At 34.2% G+C, this 18,908-nt stretch overlaps 1 pseudogene; it reads left to right on the top strand.

Annotated features, from left to right (window-relative positions):
* Positions 1-5,102: 5,102 nt before the first annotated feature.
* Positions 5,103-5,668, top strand: LOC118837711 (annotated as a pseudogene).
* The last annotated feature ends 13,240 nt before the right edge of the window (positions 5,669-18,908 follow it).

The raw sequence follows: 18,908 nt of genomic DNA, 5'->3' as shown, positions 1-18,908 counted from the left end.
AACCATTCAGGCATATTTCTGGTTTTCTTTGAAATCATGAATTCTGCCTTTATGTTATATCAAGTGAAGAGGAAGTAGATTTTTCTATCAATCAAAGAGGTTCCTCCTCAACAGGTGATTAGTCAATTGGACATAGTTCAGATCTCCATACATGTCCCATAGCCTCTCCAAAGTATTTACATGATATGCCATTGTGACTTTCTCAGAAGTAAGGTCCCTGGTTTCCTTCATGAAGACGGATTTTATCTGAGATTAATCATGCACTTGACAGGCCCACTATAACTGTGTTCCTATGCTTTTGTATTGGCTATCTCCCATGCCTGGAATGCACTCCCTTCTCTCACTCATCCCATTGAATATATTCCATTAAAAACCTATCTCAAACAACAACTTCTTCATGGAAATATCCCTGATCCCCTTGACTGCTAGTAACCTACATTTAAAACTATTTCACACTAATTTTATTTATATTTATTTTTATAAACTCGTATACATCCTTACTGTCACTCCTATTTGTAGGAATTACTTAATTCTTTGTATTTTTTCCCTAAAGCACCAAGCATAATGTCTATCACATTGTAGGCCCTTAATAAATACTAATTTATTTGAGTTAAACTTTCTTTTCTGGTTTTAGGTTTCAAATTGCAAAAATTAATACTTTACTTTTCAATACAATGACTTAATAACTGTGACTTTTAAAGAGCCCATGGGAGCTGAATGTTTTTAGATTAAAGAATTAATTTAATTTTGGAATATACAACTAATGGCATTTCTTTTTAGTTCTAAGTTTCATATATATACACACAGATACATATACATAAATATGTACACATATGCACATGTATATGTGTGTATACCTACTATGGTATAGTTGTCACAGATTCAGAATGAATCTTCTAATTGCTTCCCAACTACTAAACTGGGATTGTTAACCTTCTATGTGTCATGAATCCCTTTGGCAGTTTGTTGAAACTTGTGAATCTCTTCACATAGCAATTTTTGTAAATGAGTAAAATAAAATACATAAGATCACAAGAGAAATCAATCATATTTAAATGCAGGCTATACATATAAATGTGTATGTATATATATATGTATGTATATGTGTGTGTGTGTGTAGTTCATGGACCCCCATTCAAGCATAGCTAGCTATCCAAGAAAGAATATTAAAACCTAATACATCCTATTTGAATCCTGCTTAGGTAATCTAAGATTTTTTTTTCTTAAGCAGAGAAAAGGAGGGGTGCTGGTAATGTAAAATGAATCAACTCATTTTTCTCATTCTGTATTCTGAAATCTTAGACGAAGAAAAATTGTGATGATCCTCTCATTGGGAACCTTCTGCAAGCCCTGGCATTCAAATTTGCAGGTGTGATCTTAACTCCTGATGGTGCCACTTCATATGCAGCCTAAGGCATTTCCAAGTTTGTATAGAAGGTAGATAAACTGAAGGGTTAATTATTGAATAGTTATTTTTTAATGCAGTCCTATAAATGGTAGTCTTATTTGATTACACTCAAAAATAGATAAATAATGAACAGTTATAGTGATTACCAAATTCCCATGGAAACTAGAAACATACATATATTTATAGCAAACTTGATACTTTATAAATATCAAATTGTGCCATTATCTGCAGATGTGCCAGTTCTGCCTAACTATGCAGAAATTGGGTAATTATTTCTAAAACGAATGGGTATGTGATGAAAATTCTGCAAAGTGAGAAATGTCACTTTACTGCCTACATCAGTTTCTTCAGTCTTGGAGACAAGAATGGGTCAAAAGGTAGGTGTTTAATGAATATAAAAAGAAAAGACAAAAATGACATTATACAAGCATTTAAAGTGATGAAGATGCACATTTTCTGCCAGTGATTTCTGAATAACTTGAAGAAATAAATTATTTGCTTTCATTTTTTCGTGTACAAAATATGAATGATGATATAAATTAATAATTTTTGAGAGGGGAAGGAAGGGCAATTTTTGTTAAGTGACTTGCTCAAGGTCACAAGCTAGGAAGTGTGTCAAGTGTATGAGGCCGGATTTGAACTCAGGTCCTCCTAACTCCAGGGCAAGTGCTCTACTCACTGTACCACCTAGCTGCCCCTTTGAATTAATATTTTTAAAGCAAACTCTACATCTTTTTGATTCTGTGAACCCATCCTGGGATCTGTTTTCCCTTTCTCCTAGTTCTTCCTTTTTCCCTCCCCAAGTATCTCCATACTAAAGAAAAATTATAGGATCATTCCTTTAATGTCTGGAAATACCTTAAAAGATTTCTTGTTCAATCCCCTCCTTTTATAAATGAGGAAATGATACCAGAGAGTTTAATTTAAATTACTTAGTTAAAGTGATATACATATGGACAGGGACAGAGTTGTTATTTGCTAACTACAAAGGATCCTTCTCTATATTAAAAAAAATTTAAGAAAAACAAACAAAACTTAAGTCTTTGTAAGAAAAAACTTAGGCCAGCTATAGAATACATAATGTTCATTATTCCTATGGCCTATGTGTGAAGCAAACAGTGATTTCAATTTTTTTGTGGGGGGAGGGTTTGTTTTGTTTTGTTTGTCTTCTTGAACTTCCTGTCAATTCTTTTCTAGTTATCAGCTAGAAAGTTTCTGATAAACCAATTCTCATTAAGATGCATGTGAATAACACCTTGCTTTAAATGATATCTCATTTAAGCATATATAAGTACTTCATTAGGTTTCTTTTTAATCACACAGGGGATTGATAGAATTCTGTAATGATTGAATTTCAAGGAACAACAAGTGGATGGGGGAATATTTTGGGGGAAGGGTCTCTTCCCAGTTCCATTCAAATTGTGCTACATGCTTAGTAATTTCCTTAGAAGCAACAAGGGGCCTCAGTGAATACAGTACTGAACTTAGAGTTCAATTCCTACCTCACATAATTACTAGCCATATAAGTTTGAATAAGTAACATAATCACTCTTGGCCTCAATTTCTTCATCTGTAAAACAAAGGAGAGTGGTGAACCTAATGACTCATTAGGTACCTTTCTTCACTGAGACTATACCATTACATAAAAGTAGCCCCGTTTTCTTCTTTTATAGAACACATTCAATATTTCTGCATCATATCCATTTAAAATTTCATGCAAAATACTGATTCAAAAATGTATTGGAACAATTTGGTTATTAGCAATATAGTACATTAAGAGATGAATGTCATTTAGATTAAGAACTTTATTTGTAAGAGCTGTATCAACAATCTGGCTAGCAGCTACTGTGGCTGTGTAAAAGCAATAACAACCAGACCACAGAAGTCTGCTAACACAATTTCTTTTGATCTGCTTTACTAAGGGAAGTAAATTTAAGGGATTAACAATATCATTTTAATCCAACATACAAATATCATTCACTTAGTTCAGGGGGAAAAGTTCAGCCCCCTGAACTTCAAGACAAATACAAACAGAAATTACAAACATCAACAGACAGACCTTGTCTGGTTCAAATCACAATTCATAATTACCAGAGAAGAACCAATGGATCTAGGTTACGAATTCAAGATTCCCTCAATTGTATACTACTCAGAACCCTGAGGGCCATCCCCAGTCATATACAAGTCAATGACTCCTGATTGTCTTAATGCTGAGAAATAGGTGAGAAATATTCTAAGACAAAGACAGCAAAAAGGTTTCCCACCCATTCAAACAAAAGGGAGACTTGATAGTCTTAGCATCCCAAAAGGGAAGAACCAGGAAAAGTCTGATTGCTTTAATAATAGCCAAAGTGCTGCAGTTATGGATGGAAACCCAAGAACTCGTCCTTCCCTGCCAGCCCCTAGAACCTAGAACTTCCAGGCTTCCTATTCTCCTTTCCTACAGATGTCTTATAGTGAAAATTAAGCTAAGTCTTTGGGATATGGTAAAAACTATAACAAAATTAAAAAAAAAAACTAGTAAGGGAAACATGCAATAAAAAAACTGAAATCAATAGAAGAGGCTTTTACTATATCCCATGATGGGGGTGACCATTTTCACACATACTAAGAGAAAACAAAGAACAAATGGATAACTTTATCCATCTTTGATGACAAGGAAAATGGAAAAATTAAGGAAAAGAAGACTGAAACTGCAGTTTTGTTGAAACCTTCAGGGGGATATAATCTCTTATAATAGGCCAGATATTATTTAATCATTTCATTCAGAAGGCCTATAGCATGCAAATCCCACAGTAGCATCCATGTACATCAGTGAAGTATCTAGAAACAACTGTACTTTTGTCTCTGGAAATATTAAGGCAATTAGGTTGGAAAGAAATCACAAGGTGGCTATCCCAGTTAATGAACAGGAAGGGGAATATAGCACAAGCAAATTATTAATAGAACCTATTTACCATAGTTCTGAGAAAAATAAATGAAATAAAAGAAAACATCACACAGAAAAAGTTACTGGTGGACTTGAAAACAAACAGAACCCTTCTTCAAATAAATTTGATATAGACAATGAGTTATCTCAGTTTTAAAAAGAAATTCAGTAGCTTGAGAGTAAAAATGAAGATTTGGAAAGCAATTGTCAGGAAATTAATTCCTCTCAGGAACAATTTAGTTTATAGCATCAAGGCCTTAACAATAACAATTTAAAATCTGATGATGAAAAGAAAGATACTGTACATTCTATACCATACATTCACCCCTTGGTGATGAGCAGTACTTTAATAATGAGACAGTTGGTTGGAACACTGAATATCCAGTTAAAGACGAAGTAGAACCTACATTTTTTTAATAATCCAATTCCTTCATTTGGCAACCAGTAGAATTCTCTTTAATTCCTCATGTCCTTTTCCCTTCATTTAAATTTTCAAAGATTTAATCCCTCCCCATTTCCACCATCAAATGTTTCCCATGATCAAGATGTTAAATTACGTGAAATGAACAATGTATATAATGTAAACAGTGGCAACACAAATTGGAATTGTCTGACATTTGATCTGCCTAACAGATTTTCTGATTGTGATGGGAGTTACAGTATCATCCAGGCCTCTAGAAATGGCCACAGTGAACAAGAGGATGAAAAAGTAATGATTTCTGTGAAACAAAAGAAGAATCTTCAGAAAACCCTTTTTTATTCTAGATGGAGAAAATATATAGGCTTATAAACCAGCAGTTTCAAGGGGAAAAGCTAAAGAGGCTACTTATGCTTTTAAGTGGTCTCCCGCTTTAGAGAAAATGATACTGTCTCATGTTCTGCTTGGTCAGAAGTATGGTCTTCAGCACTGATGGTTATTTTGGCATCAAAATGGGTACACATACAATGTTATACAACTTGGCAATGCCCATGACTGGGACCAGAGCTGAACAAAGAAATCTACTGATCAGGGAAGATATCCAGTTATAATAGATAACACTAATACCCAGGCTTAGAAGATGAAACCTTACGTGGAAATGATTATAGGCAAAGGATACCTAGTGGAGCTCCATGAACCTGAAACATGGTGGATATTTGATCAGAGGAATTAGAAGAGAGGAATAAATGCAGGATGTCTTGTGAAAAGTTTGCACATATGTTAGATCATTATGAATAAAAATGTCTATATTATAAAGAATTCAGTGAAACCTCCACAAAGAAGGTCTGAGAGACTTCAAAGACAAGTGGAAGCTGTAGACTATGAAATCACTTTGATGATAAAAAATCACTAATATTCAGTCTGCTTTCAACTAAAATGAGCTTGTGGCTTACCCTTAAAAAACAAGCATTAGGATTTTCTGGAGGTTTTTAAATAGGTTCAAATCTAATATAAAAGAACCACTGTTACCTCATAAAGTTTGTTTACAGAAAAGTGTTTAAATTTTAAAATGTAAATTAAAAATAGTATATAAATTGTAAACAAAATAGAACTTTACATGTAAATAGTTTATATTAAACATATTCATAGAACAGATTTTTATTAATATTCCACTTAACGTAAAGCCATACTGAAAGTATAACTTAGTTGGAATAGTCGACTTCATCATCACTCAGATTTTTAATGTTACACATTTTCATACTGTCTTCAATAACTCTAATAGATTTTATTTTAAAATTTGGATTAATCTTTCTACCAGCTCCTCAATTAAGGCTGACTCAACTTCCTTTATAATTAAGCAGCTTAATAAACATCCACACCACTATCTAATATTTCTCAACGTAACCCTATCCTTGTTTTAGTTTAAAGTTGTCTGTACCTTCTTCATTTGTGTATGTGTGTTTATATCTTTTCAACCCTTTGTTGATACCAATTTGACAGCAAAAGTCGAGGTTATCAGCCTTTCTGAACCAAGGAAAGTGGTTTCCTTAGCAACAGAAGCAGTGTAAAATCTCTCCAAACACCTGTTCTTCCCACTCATATTTCCTGCAGCTGAGAGCTGTGCATTTGAAAAACAATTTCTATTTTGGTTTCTGATTATATGTATTCAGGTAAATTATGGAAAAGGGATGTTGCTGAGCTTATAGCTTCACATGGCTCAAAATAGTCAAGCAGTTAAGTGTTTTGACCTCTTTCTAGTTATTAGTGATTAACATTTCAGCTCCCCTAGAAGTATTTTCATTGTACTTCCTACCGAAATCCTTAGCAACCTGTGACAGTACTAAGAGTTGGAAATCTAGTTAGGGCAGTAGGTATTGTCGAAGTGCAAAACGACAACACATTATAGATACCACAGCTCCATTGTCACCCTTAGGCTTTATACTCAGCCAACATTCATAATTCATGGAACCCAGTAATATAAAAGGGCAATGTGCCTGACTGCTTGAGAAAATTACTGTCATACTTTAGCTTATAAATTTTTAAAATTATTCATTCTCTTGATTGCATAAGGTCATTTTTTGTCAAAATTTAACTCAGACTGACTTGCAGTACTTGTACTATTTCTCATAAAAACAATTTCCTTTAAAATTTATTGCTCATTTATATTCTGTTTCTTTAGTAGAGTTCCTTAAAAAGTCTAACCTTAAGAAATATTGTGATTATATTTTAAAATAAGAATCCTATACCTACCTAGATTTTTCTTGAACTTAGTCCTAAAGTATGCAAGACCTTCAAATGTAAAATTCTTTTCTCTGACTTTATCCTTGACCTTTATACTTTCCCATCTTTTCCTTATGCAAAATAACACCATTATTCATATACATCATGACTTCCATTCTGTTGTGCCCTTATCATTTTCCTGATCAATCACTCTTAATGTCATCCTTGTATAATCCACACCATCTAACTTTTCCTGATTTAATTTGGGATTTTTGAGTTTTCATGAAAATCGTGAAATTATACAGATTTTATCCATTATAAATTTGTACTTAGTTTCTCAGATCTCTTCCTCTTTGTTCTTAAAGAACAATAAATTCTATTGAATTCATATACAGCAACTTGTTCAGCCATTACCCAGTTGATGGGCAACCCTTCAATTTCCAATTCTTTATCAACTAAAAAAGAGCTGCTATAAATATTTTTCTGCATATGGTCCTTTTCATTTCCTTAAGATCTCTTTGGAATACAGACCTGGAAGTGGTTTTGCTAGATCAAAGAGTGCGCATAGTTTTATAACCCTTTCGGCATAGTTCCAAATTGTTCTCCAGAATGGTTGGATCAGTTCACAACTACATGAACAATGCATTAGTGTTCCAATGTTCTGACATCTTCTCCAACATCTAGCATTTTTCTTGTCATATTAGCCAATCTGAGAGGTGTGAGGTGCTACCTTAGAGTTGTTTTAATTTGCCTTTCTTTAATCAAAAAGCATTTAGAGCACTTTTTCATATACCTAAAGGTATCTTTGATTTCTTTATCTAAAAACTGCCTCTTCATATCCTTTGACCATTTATCAATTGGGAAATGACTTGTATTCTCAAAAGTTTGACTCAGTTCTCTATATATTTGAGAAATGAGACTGTTGTCAGAGACAGGCTTGTGTAAAGGTTATTTTCCAGCTTTAAAAATATCAAAACTCATCTGGAAGAACAAGAAGTCCAGAATATCTAGGGAACTAATGAAAAGAAATGCTAGGGAAAGTGGCTTGGCCATACCAGATCTTAAATTGTACTATAAAGCAGCTATCATTAAAACTAGTCTGTACTGTTTAAGAAATAGAGGGGTAGATTAGTGGAATAGGTTAGGTACACAAGGCATGGTCATCAATGATTATAGCAATGTATTGTTTGATAACCACGAAGACCCCAGATTCTGGGATAAAACTCTCTTTGTGACAAGAACTCCTGGGAAAACTGGAAAATAGTGTGGCAGAAACTGGGCATACACCAATGCCTGACACCATATACCAGAAAAAAGTAAAAATGGGTAGATGATCTAGGTATAAACAAATTAGGGGAGCAAGGAATGGTTTATCTGTCAGATTTATGAAGAATGGAAGAATTTATGATGAAAGAAGAGATAGAGAATATTATGAAATGCAAAATGGATAATTTGATTATATTAAATTGAAAAAGTATTTGTACAAAAAAACCTAATGCAACCAAGATTTGGAGGGAAGCAGAAAACTGGGAGAGATTTTTTACAACTAGCATCTCTGATAAAGGCCTAATTCCTAAAATATGTAGAGAACTGAGCCAAATTTACAGGGATACAAGTCATTCCCCAATTGATTAATGGTCAAGGCATATCAGTAGGCAGTTTCAGAGGAAGAAATTAAAGCTACCTATAGTTACGTGAAAAAATGCTCTAAATCACTATTGATTAGAAAGATGCAAATCAGAACATCTCTGAGGTACCACCTTACATCTATCAGACTGGATAATATGACAAAACAGGAAAATGATAAATGTTGGAGATAATGTGGGAAAATGAGAAGACTAATGCATTGTTGGTGGAGCTGTGAGCTGATCCAACCATTCTGGAGAGTAATTTGGAGCTATGCCCAAAGGGCTATTAAATGTGCATACTCTTTGACCCAGTAGCATTGTTTCTAGGGCTGCATCATAAAGAGATCATAAAAATGTGAAAAGGACCCACATGTACAAAAATATTTATCGCAGCTCTTTTTGTGGTGGCCAAGAACTGGAAATTGAGGGGATACCCATCAACTGGGGAATTGTAGTATAGGATTGCAATGGAATACCATTGTTCTATAAGAAATGATGAGCAGGTGTACTTTGGGAAAACATGGAAAGATTTATATGAACTGATGCTGAGTGAAGTGAGCAGAAACAGGAGAACATTGTACACAGTGACAGCCACAGTGTATAAGGACTGATTTTAATAGATTTAGCCCTTCTCAGCAATGCAAGAACCTAAAACTTTCCCAATAGACTTATGATGGAAAATGCCACCCACATCCAGAGAAAGAACTCTGGAGTCAGAATGCAGAGTGAAGCAGACTCTTTTCTTTTCTCTTTTGTTTTGTTTTGTTTTCTTTCTCATGGTTTCCCCTACTTGTTATAATTCTTCCATGCAATATGACTAATGTGAAAATCTGTTTAATAGAAATGTATGTGCAGAGCCCATATCAGCTTGCCTGCCATCCTGGGGAGTGTTGGGGGAAGGAGGGAGAGAAAATTTAGAACTTATGGAAGAGAATGTTGAAAACTGAAAATAAATCAAATTTTTCAAAATAGTAACTATGAAAAAATTGAGGCAAGTTTCTGTGATAAAGGCCTCATTGCTCAAACATATAGAGAATTGAATCAAATTTATAAAAATAAGAGCCGTTCCCCAATTGATAAATAATCAAAACACATGATCTTTTCAGATGAAATAATTAAATTTACCTATAGCCATAATAAAATAAAAAACTCTAACTCACTATTGATTGCAGAAATGCAAATTAAAATTATTCTGTGTTACTACCTCATACCAATTATATTGCCTAATAGGACAGAAAAGGTAAATGACAAATGTTGGAGGGAATGTGGGGAAAATGAGAAATTAATGCATTGTTGCTGGGGTTGTGAACTGGTTGAACCATCCTCTAGAGCATTTTGGAGCTATGACCAAAGAGCTATAAATCAATGCATAACCTTTGACCTAGCAATACCATTACTAGTTGTGTATACCAAAAGAGATAAAAAAAATAAACAAAAAGGAAAAGTACCTATATATAGGGAATGTTCATTACAGCTCTTTTCTGGGGGCAAAGTATTAGAAAATAATGGGATATCCTTCAATAGGGGAATGGCTGAACAAGCTGTGATTAGAATGGAATACTATTGTACTATTAGAAATGATGAGCAGGATTCTCTCAGAAAAAAAAATAACCTCAAAACACTTGCACAGCTGATGCAAAGTGAAATGTACTGTGTACAAAATGACAGCAATATTGCAAGATGATCAGCTGTGAATGACTTAGCAATTTTTTGTAATGCAATGCTACAAGAAAACTCTGAAGGACTTATGATGAAAAAACATTATCCATCCACAGAGAATGAGCTGAAGGTATATGAACTCAGATTTAAGTACTTTTTTTTTACTTTCTTTATTTTTATTGAGTTTTTTTGCCTGTTTTCTTTAACAAAATGACAAATATGAAAATGTTTTTCATGACTACAAATGTATGTCCTATATGGAATCAATTGCTTTCTGAATGAGATGGGGGTGGTGAGGGAGGGAGGAAGATAATTTGGAAATTAAAGTTTTAAAAATGAATGTTAAAATTTGTTTCTATATGTAATTTGGGAAAAATAAATACTATCTATCTATATCTATATCTATCTATATATAATTTTAAAAGAAAAGTAAAATGACCAAGATGGCAGAGTAAAGGCAAGGAGTTTCTTGAGCTCTCCCCCAAACCCTTCCAAATAAATGAAAAAAATGACTCTACACAAATTCTAGAGTAGTGGAACCCACAAAAATACAGAGTGAAAAAAATTTCTACCTGAAAACCATCTATAAGTTCAACAGGAAACGTCATTTGCACTAGGATGAGAGAGGAGAATAGTTCAGCTCTGGCCCCACCAGCACAAACCAGTCCCCAGCAAACTAGGAGCAGGCCTCATGTTACTGAATCACTGGCAGCTGTGGAAGTTTCCAGATTTCTCAACCAGCAAACACAAAAGACAACTTAGAAGGTCAGTAGGAAAGGGCTGCCAAACCTGGATGAGAGAGGAGCACAGTCCAGCACAGGCCCAACCAGTATAGACCAGGTACCACCAAACTTTGAATAGGCCTCAGAAGACTGAATAACTGTCAGTTGTGGCAGTTTCCAGAATTCTTAACCCATAATTGCTAAAGACAACTTTGAAGGTCAATAGGAAATGGCTGTAGGACCTAGGTGAGAGAGGAGTACAGTCCAGTGTGAGCACAACCCCAGGGAAATGGCAATGGCAGCTGTAGTGCCAGTGGTGACAGTGGCAGTGGTAATGGTGGTGGCAGTAGCAGTTGCTGCTTCCAGAGCTCTCAGCCCAGAGATGGTAAGGCGATCCAACAACTGATCAAGAGGAGGTTATAGGGATCCCTTTGCTGGCACTGAGGCAAGACTCTGTTCCTTTGCCCATACTTGGATCTGGGTCACATTCCTGGATGACAGTCCTTGGCCAAGGAAGAACATTGGCATAGCGGAGCTTGTGGGAGCAGTGAAGAGGGAACCCTCCTCACAGTTCCAGTGAAGAAAAGAGTACACAGACCAGAGCACAAGCCAGGAGAGGAGTAAACACCTATGCTTAGATATCATACCATCTTAGAAGAAGTGAAAACTTATAGGTCCCTAGAAGTATTTCTGAAAACAGCTGCACATAATCCCTGAAGCTAGGGATAGTAGACCTCCACACTGGAAGCAGATCGTAGCATAACAAAGAGTTACAAAGTCAAGTAATTGGCTGGGTAAATGAGCAAAGAATGGGGAAAAACAAACAAAAAAAAAAACTTCAGACTATAGAAACTTACTTTGGTGACAAGGAAGAACAAAACATATACCGAGAAGAAGATAACAAAGTCAAAGCTCTTACATTCAAAGCCTCTAAGAAAAATATGGATTGTTCACAGCTGAAGGAAGAGTTCAAAAATGATTTTGAAAATCAAGTAAGAGAAGTGGAGGAAAAAATGGGAAGAGAAATGGGAGTGATGTAAGAAAACCATGAAAAATGAGTCAACAGCTTGCTAAAGAAGACCCAAAAAATGTTGAAGAAAATGACACCTTGAAAAATAGACTAGACCAAATGGCAAAAGAGGTCAAAAAAGCTAATGAAGAAAAGAATGACTTAAAAATCAAAATTAGCCAAATGGAAAAGCAGGTCCAAAAGCTTGCTGAAGAAAAGAATTCCTTAAAAATTAGAATGGAGTAAATGGAAGTTAATAATTATATGACAAATCAAGAAATATATAACAAAACCAATAGAATGAAAAATATATGAGACAATGTGAAATATCTCATTGTAAAAACAACTGACCCGGAAAATATATCCAAGAGAGATAAATTAAAAATTATTGGACTACCTGAAAGCCAGGATAAGCGAAAAGGAGCCTAGGCAACATGTTTTAAGAAATTATCCAGGAAATCTGACTTGAAATTCTAGAACCTGAGAGTAAAATAGAAATTGAAAGTATCCACTAATCACCTATTAAAAGCACCCCAAAAGGAAAACTCCCAGAAATATGATAGCCATATTCCAGAGTTCCCAGATCAAGGAGAAAATATTCAAGTAGCCAGGATGAAATAATTCAAGTATTGTTGGAGCAACAATGAGGATAACACAAGATCTAGCAGCTTCTACATGAAGGGATTACAGGGATTAGAAAATGATATTCCAAAGGTCAAAGGAGGTAGAATTCAAACCAAGAATCACCTACCCAGCAAAAGTAAATGTAATCCATGAGAAGAAATCATTGATATTCAATGAGATAGGGGAATGTAATGCTTTCTTGAGAAAAATAAATTGAAAAATTGACTTTCAAATACAAGACTCAAGAGAAGCATGAAAAGGGAAACATGAAAGAGAAATCATAAAGTACATATTAAATTTGAACTGTTTACATTCGTACATGAAAATGATATTTTTAACTCATAACACTTTTCTTACATGTAGGATAGTCAGAGGGAATATATATGAACACAGGGAACAGGGTGAGTTGAATATCAAGGAATGCTATCGAAAAAAATAAAATTAAGGGGTGAGAGAGCAATATACTAGGAGAAGGAGAAGGGGAGAGATAGAATAGGATAAATTATTTCACATAAAAGAGGCAAGACAAAGTTTTTACAATGGAGGGAAAGAAGGCAGAGGTGAGAGGGAATGAATGAACCTTACTGTCATTGGGATTACCTTAAGGAGGTATTAACATACATATATCTTACCCCACAAAAAGTAGGGGGAAAGGCATAACAGGGAGGATGATAGAAGGGAAAGCAGATCTGAGCAGGCAGTGATCAGAAGCAAACACTTTTGAGGAGAGACTTGGTGAAAGGAGAGAAAAGAATAAATGGGAGGCAGGATAGGATGGAGGGAAATATAGTTAGTCTTTCACAAAATGACAGATCGCAAGTGTTTTGCATGATTATACATGTACAAACTATATTGAATTGCTTGCCTTCTCAATAAGGGTAGGTGGAGAAGGAGGAAGGGAGAGAATTTGGCATCTAAAATTTTAAAAACAAATGTTAAAATTATTTTTATGTGTAACTGAGAAATAACATATGTGGGTAATGGTGTATATAAATCTATCTTACCCTACAGAAAAATAGAAGGGGAAGGGGATAAAAGAAGTGAGAGATAGAAGGGAGGGAAGATTGGGCAAAGGGGTAATCCAAAGCAAAGCACTTTTGAAGAGGGACAGGGTGAAAGGACAGAAAGAATAGAATAAACAAGGCTAAGGAGAATAGAATGGTGGGAAATACAGGTAGCAATAATAACTGTGGAAAAAAAAGTGATTTCTGAGGCAATTTTCTCTGATGAATACCTCATTTCTCTAACATATAGATAACTGTGTCAAATTTATAAAAAATAAAAGCCATTCCCCAAATGATAAACAATCAAAAACTATAATCAGTTTTCAGATGAAGTCATTAAAGCTATCTATTGCTATGTGGAAAAAAATTCTAACTCACTATTGATTGGAGAAATGAACATTAAAAGAATGCTGAGTTACTATCTCATACCTATTAGACAGAAAAGGTAAATGACAAGTGTTGGAGGGGATGTGGGAAAAATGAAACATTAGTGTGTTGTTGTTTGAATTGTGAATTGATTAAACCATTCTATAGAGCAATTTGGAACTATGCCCAAGGGACTATAAAACTATGCATGGTGATATAGCAATACCACTACTATGTCTGAATCCCCAAAGAGATAAAAAATGAAAAGGACCTATATGTTTCATTGGTAACTAAGGGGGACTTTCTTACTGTTTTAGAAGGATAAATTAATTAATTCTCTTTGAGCCTTACTAGGTGCAAAGCCCCAAGCCCAAACTCCCAATTACTAGGTGCTAAGCCTATGTGGGCATGAGTTGCTAAGACCACAGCCAATAGTAGGAGCCTAAGTTCTGGTTGCTCAGATGATATCTGATGATGGCTAAAGAGTATATAAAAAGAGAGAACAGAGCTATTTGCTGGGGGCTCTCACTCTTGGAGGAGTGTTGATGTGGAGACTCTAGTCAGCTGTAGGTAAGAGCCCTCCAGCTTGTGAACCCAGATGTTGTTGCCTTCTTGGTAACTATGAATTGTATTTGGTCTGTTTATAATGTATCTTTGTAATTTGTTTTTATTTGCTCTGAAGTTCAGGGTGCTGGTTTTTAGCCCTGAGCTAAGTGAATGACATTTGTATGTTGGATTGAAATAAGATTGTTAACCCCTTAACATTACTTTCCTTAGTAAAGCAGATCAAAAGAATCTGTGCTGGCAGCGTTCTTGTTGTTGGGCTTGTGTTGGTTTTTCAATGGAACAACAGCTGCAAGCCAAATTGTTGAAACATATATGCAAAAATATTTATAGCAGATCTTTTCTGTGGATAAAGAATTAGTATTTGAGGGGATCCATATCAATTAGGAAATGGTGGAATAAGTTGTGGTATGCAATTATCATAGAATACTATTGAACTCTAAGAAATGATGAGCAGGATGCGCTCAGAAAAACCTTGAAAGATTTACATGGATTAATGCAAAAGGAAATGTCCTGGGTACAAAGTAATGGCAATATTGTAAGATGATCAGCCATGGATGACTTAGCTATTCTCAGCAATACAATGATCCATAACAACTCTGAAGGACTTATGATAAAAAATGCTATCCATCTCCAGAGAAAGAACTGAAGGTGTCTGAACACAACATTGTCGCCACTTTTTTCACTTTATTATTTTTAGTTCTCTTTTTTAGTCTGTTTTCTTTTACAATATGACTATTATAGATATGTTTTGTATGACTACCCATATATAACCTATATGGAATTGCTTGCCTTCTCAATGAGGAGGAGTGGAGAGGGAGAAAGGGAAAGAATTTGGAACTCAAAGTTTTAAAAACAAATGTTAAAGTAATAGTAATAATTAAAAATATCTAATAAAAAGAAAGGTGTAATATCAAGGGTCCACTGGCATTCTCATATTGCTGTGATAAAAGCAAGGAAGATCTTCAATACATAGGGTGGATCTCCTGTGATGACAATTTTGGAGGACATGAGTGGGTGTTGAGCAAGATGGGAATGCCTAGACAGGCATTAAATTAAAATCCACATCATTAGAGTGAAATTCCTTATCAATGAGATTATGGAGGCATTTGAGTATTTTCTGAGAGAGTCTTTAACCTTTCTACCATATTAAAAGATTTCAGGAAACAATTCCTGACCATTATAGATTTATTTGCAAATAAAGAATCATGGTATTCTAAGGGTAGAAATCTATTAGAGATCAAATATGTTATAAGAATATTATAATTCTATAACCAGAAGAAAGTGGTTCTATTAAGTGTACTTCACTTGCAATATTGTTATACAAGTTGTGATAAAAACTAGCTTATTATTCTTAAAGGATGAACATCTATCCCTTGACCAAGGTGGTTGTTTTACACAAAATATTTCTAATTAAATAAGATTATTCCAAATAATTCACAGAATAATTAAATTAAATCATCAGTTGTAAATGTTCTCTGTTAATATGAACAACAGTGTATCAAGATTTTCATTTAAGTTAATTTCTTTGGAGAAAAAAATAGAAATTAGTAAACACCATAATTATTAGAAATGGATGCTGAATATACCATTTATGTTATTGCTGGGTTTCTCTTGGCAAGAGACAGAAATACTGACAAAGTTTTATGTTATTTAGTTGACAAGCTTTTTTAACATCATCATAATTTTAATTGGATTTCTGTCTCATAGATAATTGATCAGATCTAATGATAATCTCTTCCAATTTTAACTCTTTTCTCTATATTATTCCATTTTTATTTACATGTATCAGCACTATCATCTTCCTATATTCCCTCTGAAAGATATGATGCAACTATGATTATGCAAAAAAACTTTCATCAAATTAAATTGCTATTTAAATTTATTAACTCAATAGTATACTTTGAAAGCATATAATTATGTGTGTTTCTAATAGCTAAAGCAGTGCATGGCTCAGTGAAAATTTTGAATTAAAAGACTGAATTAAAAATATAGAACTTTCTTATTAACAACAATGTATTAGTAAGTAATGTGACATTAGCATATCCCCAATCATTCTTGTTAAGTCACTTCAGTAATGTTTAACTCTTCATGACTAATTTTCCAGAAGCAGAAACTGAGAAATACAGGGTTAAATGGAAAATCTGGGTTCAAATCCTTCCCTTCACACACCCTAGGTCTGTAACCTTGTACAAGTCATTTAATCTCTCTGTGCCTTAGACAGCTCCCTAAAACATGTCACGTCACAGATAATTCACAATCTTTGTGCGTGGAAGGAATTCCCACAGCCAGATGTCCTCGCAGTGTTAAAATCAGAAATCCTTCCTATATTCAAGTATTAATAAGCTACACGATGTCTAAAGGGGATCAGTCAGAGTGAAATATAGAATGGAAATTATGCCTTATGGTGATCAATTCAAAGAACCAAGGATCCTTACACTTGGTGTTGGGCAAGTAAGGATTCAGTAGGAACATATTTGTTATCTTCAATTAGTCAATCAATAAACAAGCAACTATTATTCAGCTAGCCAGTTACTGTGCTGGATTCTGGGGATAAAGTACAAAGGCAAAGAAGGAACCAACAAGCATTTGAAGGGCTAGCATATCAAAGAGAGATTATATTCCTTCTTTGTGGATCCAGAGGGCAAACTACAGAGAAATACAGAAAAAAACCCAACATACTTAATCTTGTTATACAGAAAAATAAAATAAAACAAAACAAACACAATAAAACTTTCTAGTAATTAGATCTGCCAGAAACACAATGGGCTAATGAACAAATAAAAATAAATAATGCCGTAAACTTGGGAGGAAAAGCAAAATTGTTGAAAGATTTAATATCTAAAATATACCAATATATTAGAAATATAAAACAAAATTAATCAGAAGCAACTGAACATATAACTCTTCATTAAATTTCAAAATACAAACATGAAAATGATACCATGAGAAAGACATGTTTAAATAATAATTTCTCTTAAAAAACAGTTTTTAAAGAACCACAGAATTGGAAAGACCAGAACAGAACATAAAATATGGGACAACCCATATAAGGAGAAAATAGAACAACTTCTATGCTCAAAAATCTCCAGTTAGAGTTTAGCATATATTTAATAATAAATTTGGCAATTTTGTGAGGAAGCAGAGTCAAACTCACTAGCTTAACATTTGAAGATTCTACTCTTATTTTTATTTTAATTAAAATATTTATCCTTTCACAATTCTGTAGCAAATCTTCCATTAAGTTTTCTGGAATGTTATCTGTGTGTGGTGTGTTGAAGTCATTGAAACTATCAGTGATTCATCTTTATCTCTTCTTATCAGCACAGCAGAAGTGAAATGAGAGATAAAAGTTATGTTTAGATAAAGAAAACCACCAAGCTTACTGACAAAACTCAGAAGAAAGATTGCTAAGTACATTGAAGTTGGCAATACAGGTGATTCATTTTAAAGACAAGATGAAGTTAAAGTTGTCTAGTAGAAATGGAAAGAATAACCACACATCCTGTCTCTGTCTCTGTCTCTATTTCTCTCTGTTTTTTCTGTCTTTGCCTCAGTCACTATCTCTCTTTCTTTCTTTCTTTCTTTCTTTCTTTCTTTCTCTCTCTCTCTCTCTCTCTCTCTCTCTCTCTCTCTCACACACACACACACACAAACACACACAAACACATATACACCTCAATATTCTGAAATTACAAAAATTACAAAAAGCAAGGCAGCATTAAAAAAAAAAGAAAGGCAGCTTTGCTGTAAAGAAGAAATACATTGCGTTAAAGAAGAAATATGTGAAAACACAGCTCCCCTTCTCACCTCACCCTGGGGAAGACTGGAGATTGGAGATGCATGGTACGTTGTACAAATTTTCAGACTGTTTATCAGTATAAATTGATCATTCTTGCTGTTTCTTTCTCCTTCTCTTCCTCCTCCTCTTCCTTCTCCTCCTCCTCTTCCTCTTTCTCCTCCTCTTCCTCCTCCTCTTCTTACTTTCCTTCTTATTAATTAAAAAAAAAACCTTATCAGGTTTCTCTGAAAGAGTCCATTTTGTAATTTCTTTTGGCCCAATAATATTCTATTACATTCACATATATAACAATCTGTTTATTCATTACTCAATTGATGGATACTCCTAAATTTCCAGTTTTGTAACTAAAAAAGGGCTGAAATATTTTTTTTTTAAAAAATTGAGTCATTTTATTCTTTCTTTGGTCTCTTTAGTGTATAGGCCTAATAAATATGTTAATGTTTAAAAAGGCATCCATATTTTAATGACTTTTATGACATAGAGGTAGCTAAGAAGATAAAGAGGATAAAGTTCTGGAATCAGAGTCATCTAGATCTGACTTCAAATTTGGACTCA

Source organism: Trichosurus vulpecula, chromosome 1 (genome assembly GCF_011100635.1).
Source record: "Trichosurus vulpecula isolate mTriVul1 chromosome 1, mTriVul1.pri, whole genome shotgun sequence".
NCBI classification, from domain to species: Eukaryota; Metazoa; Chordata; class Mammalia; order Diprotodontia; family Phalangeridae; genus Trichosurus; species Trichosurus vulpecula.
The sequence above is the reverse complement of the archived record's forward strand: the minus strand, read 5'-3'. Positions and strand labels throughout refer to the sequence as shown.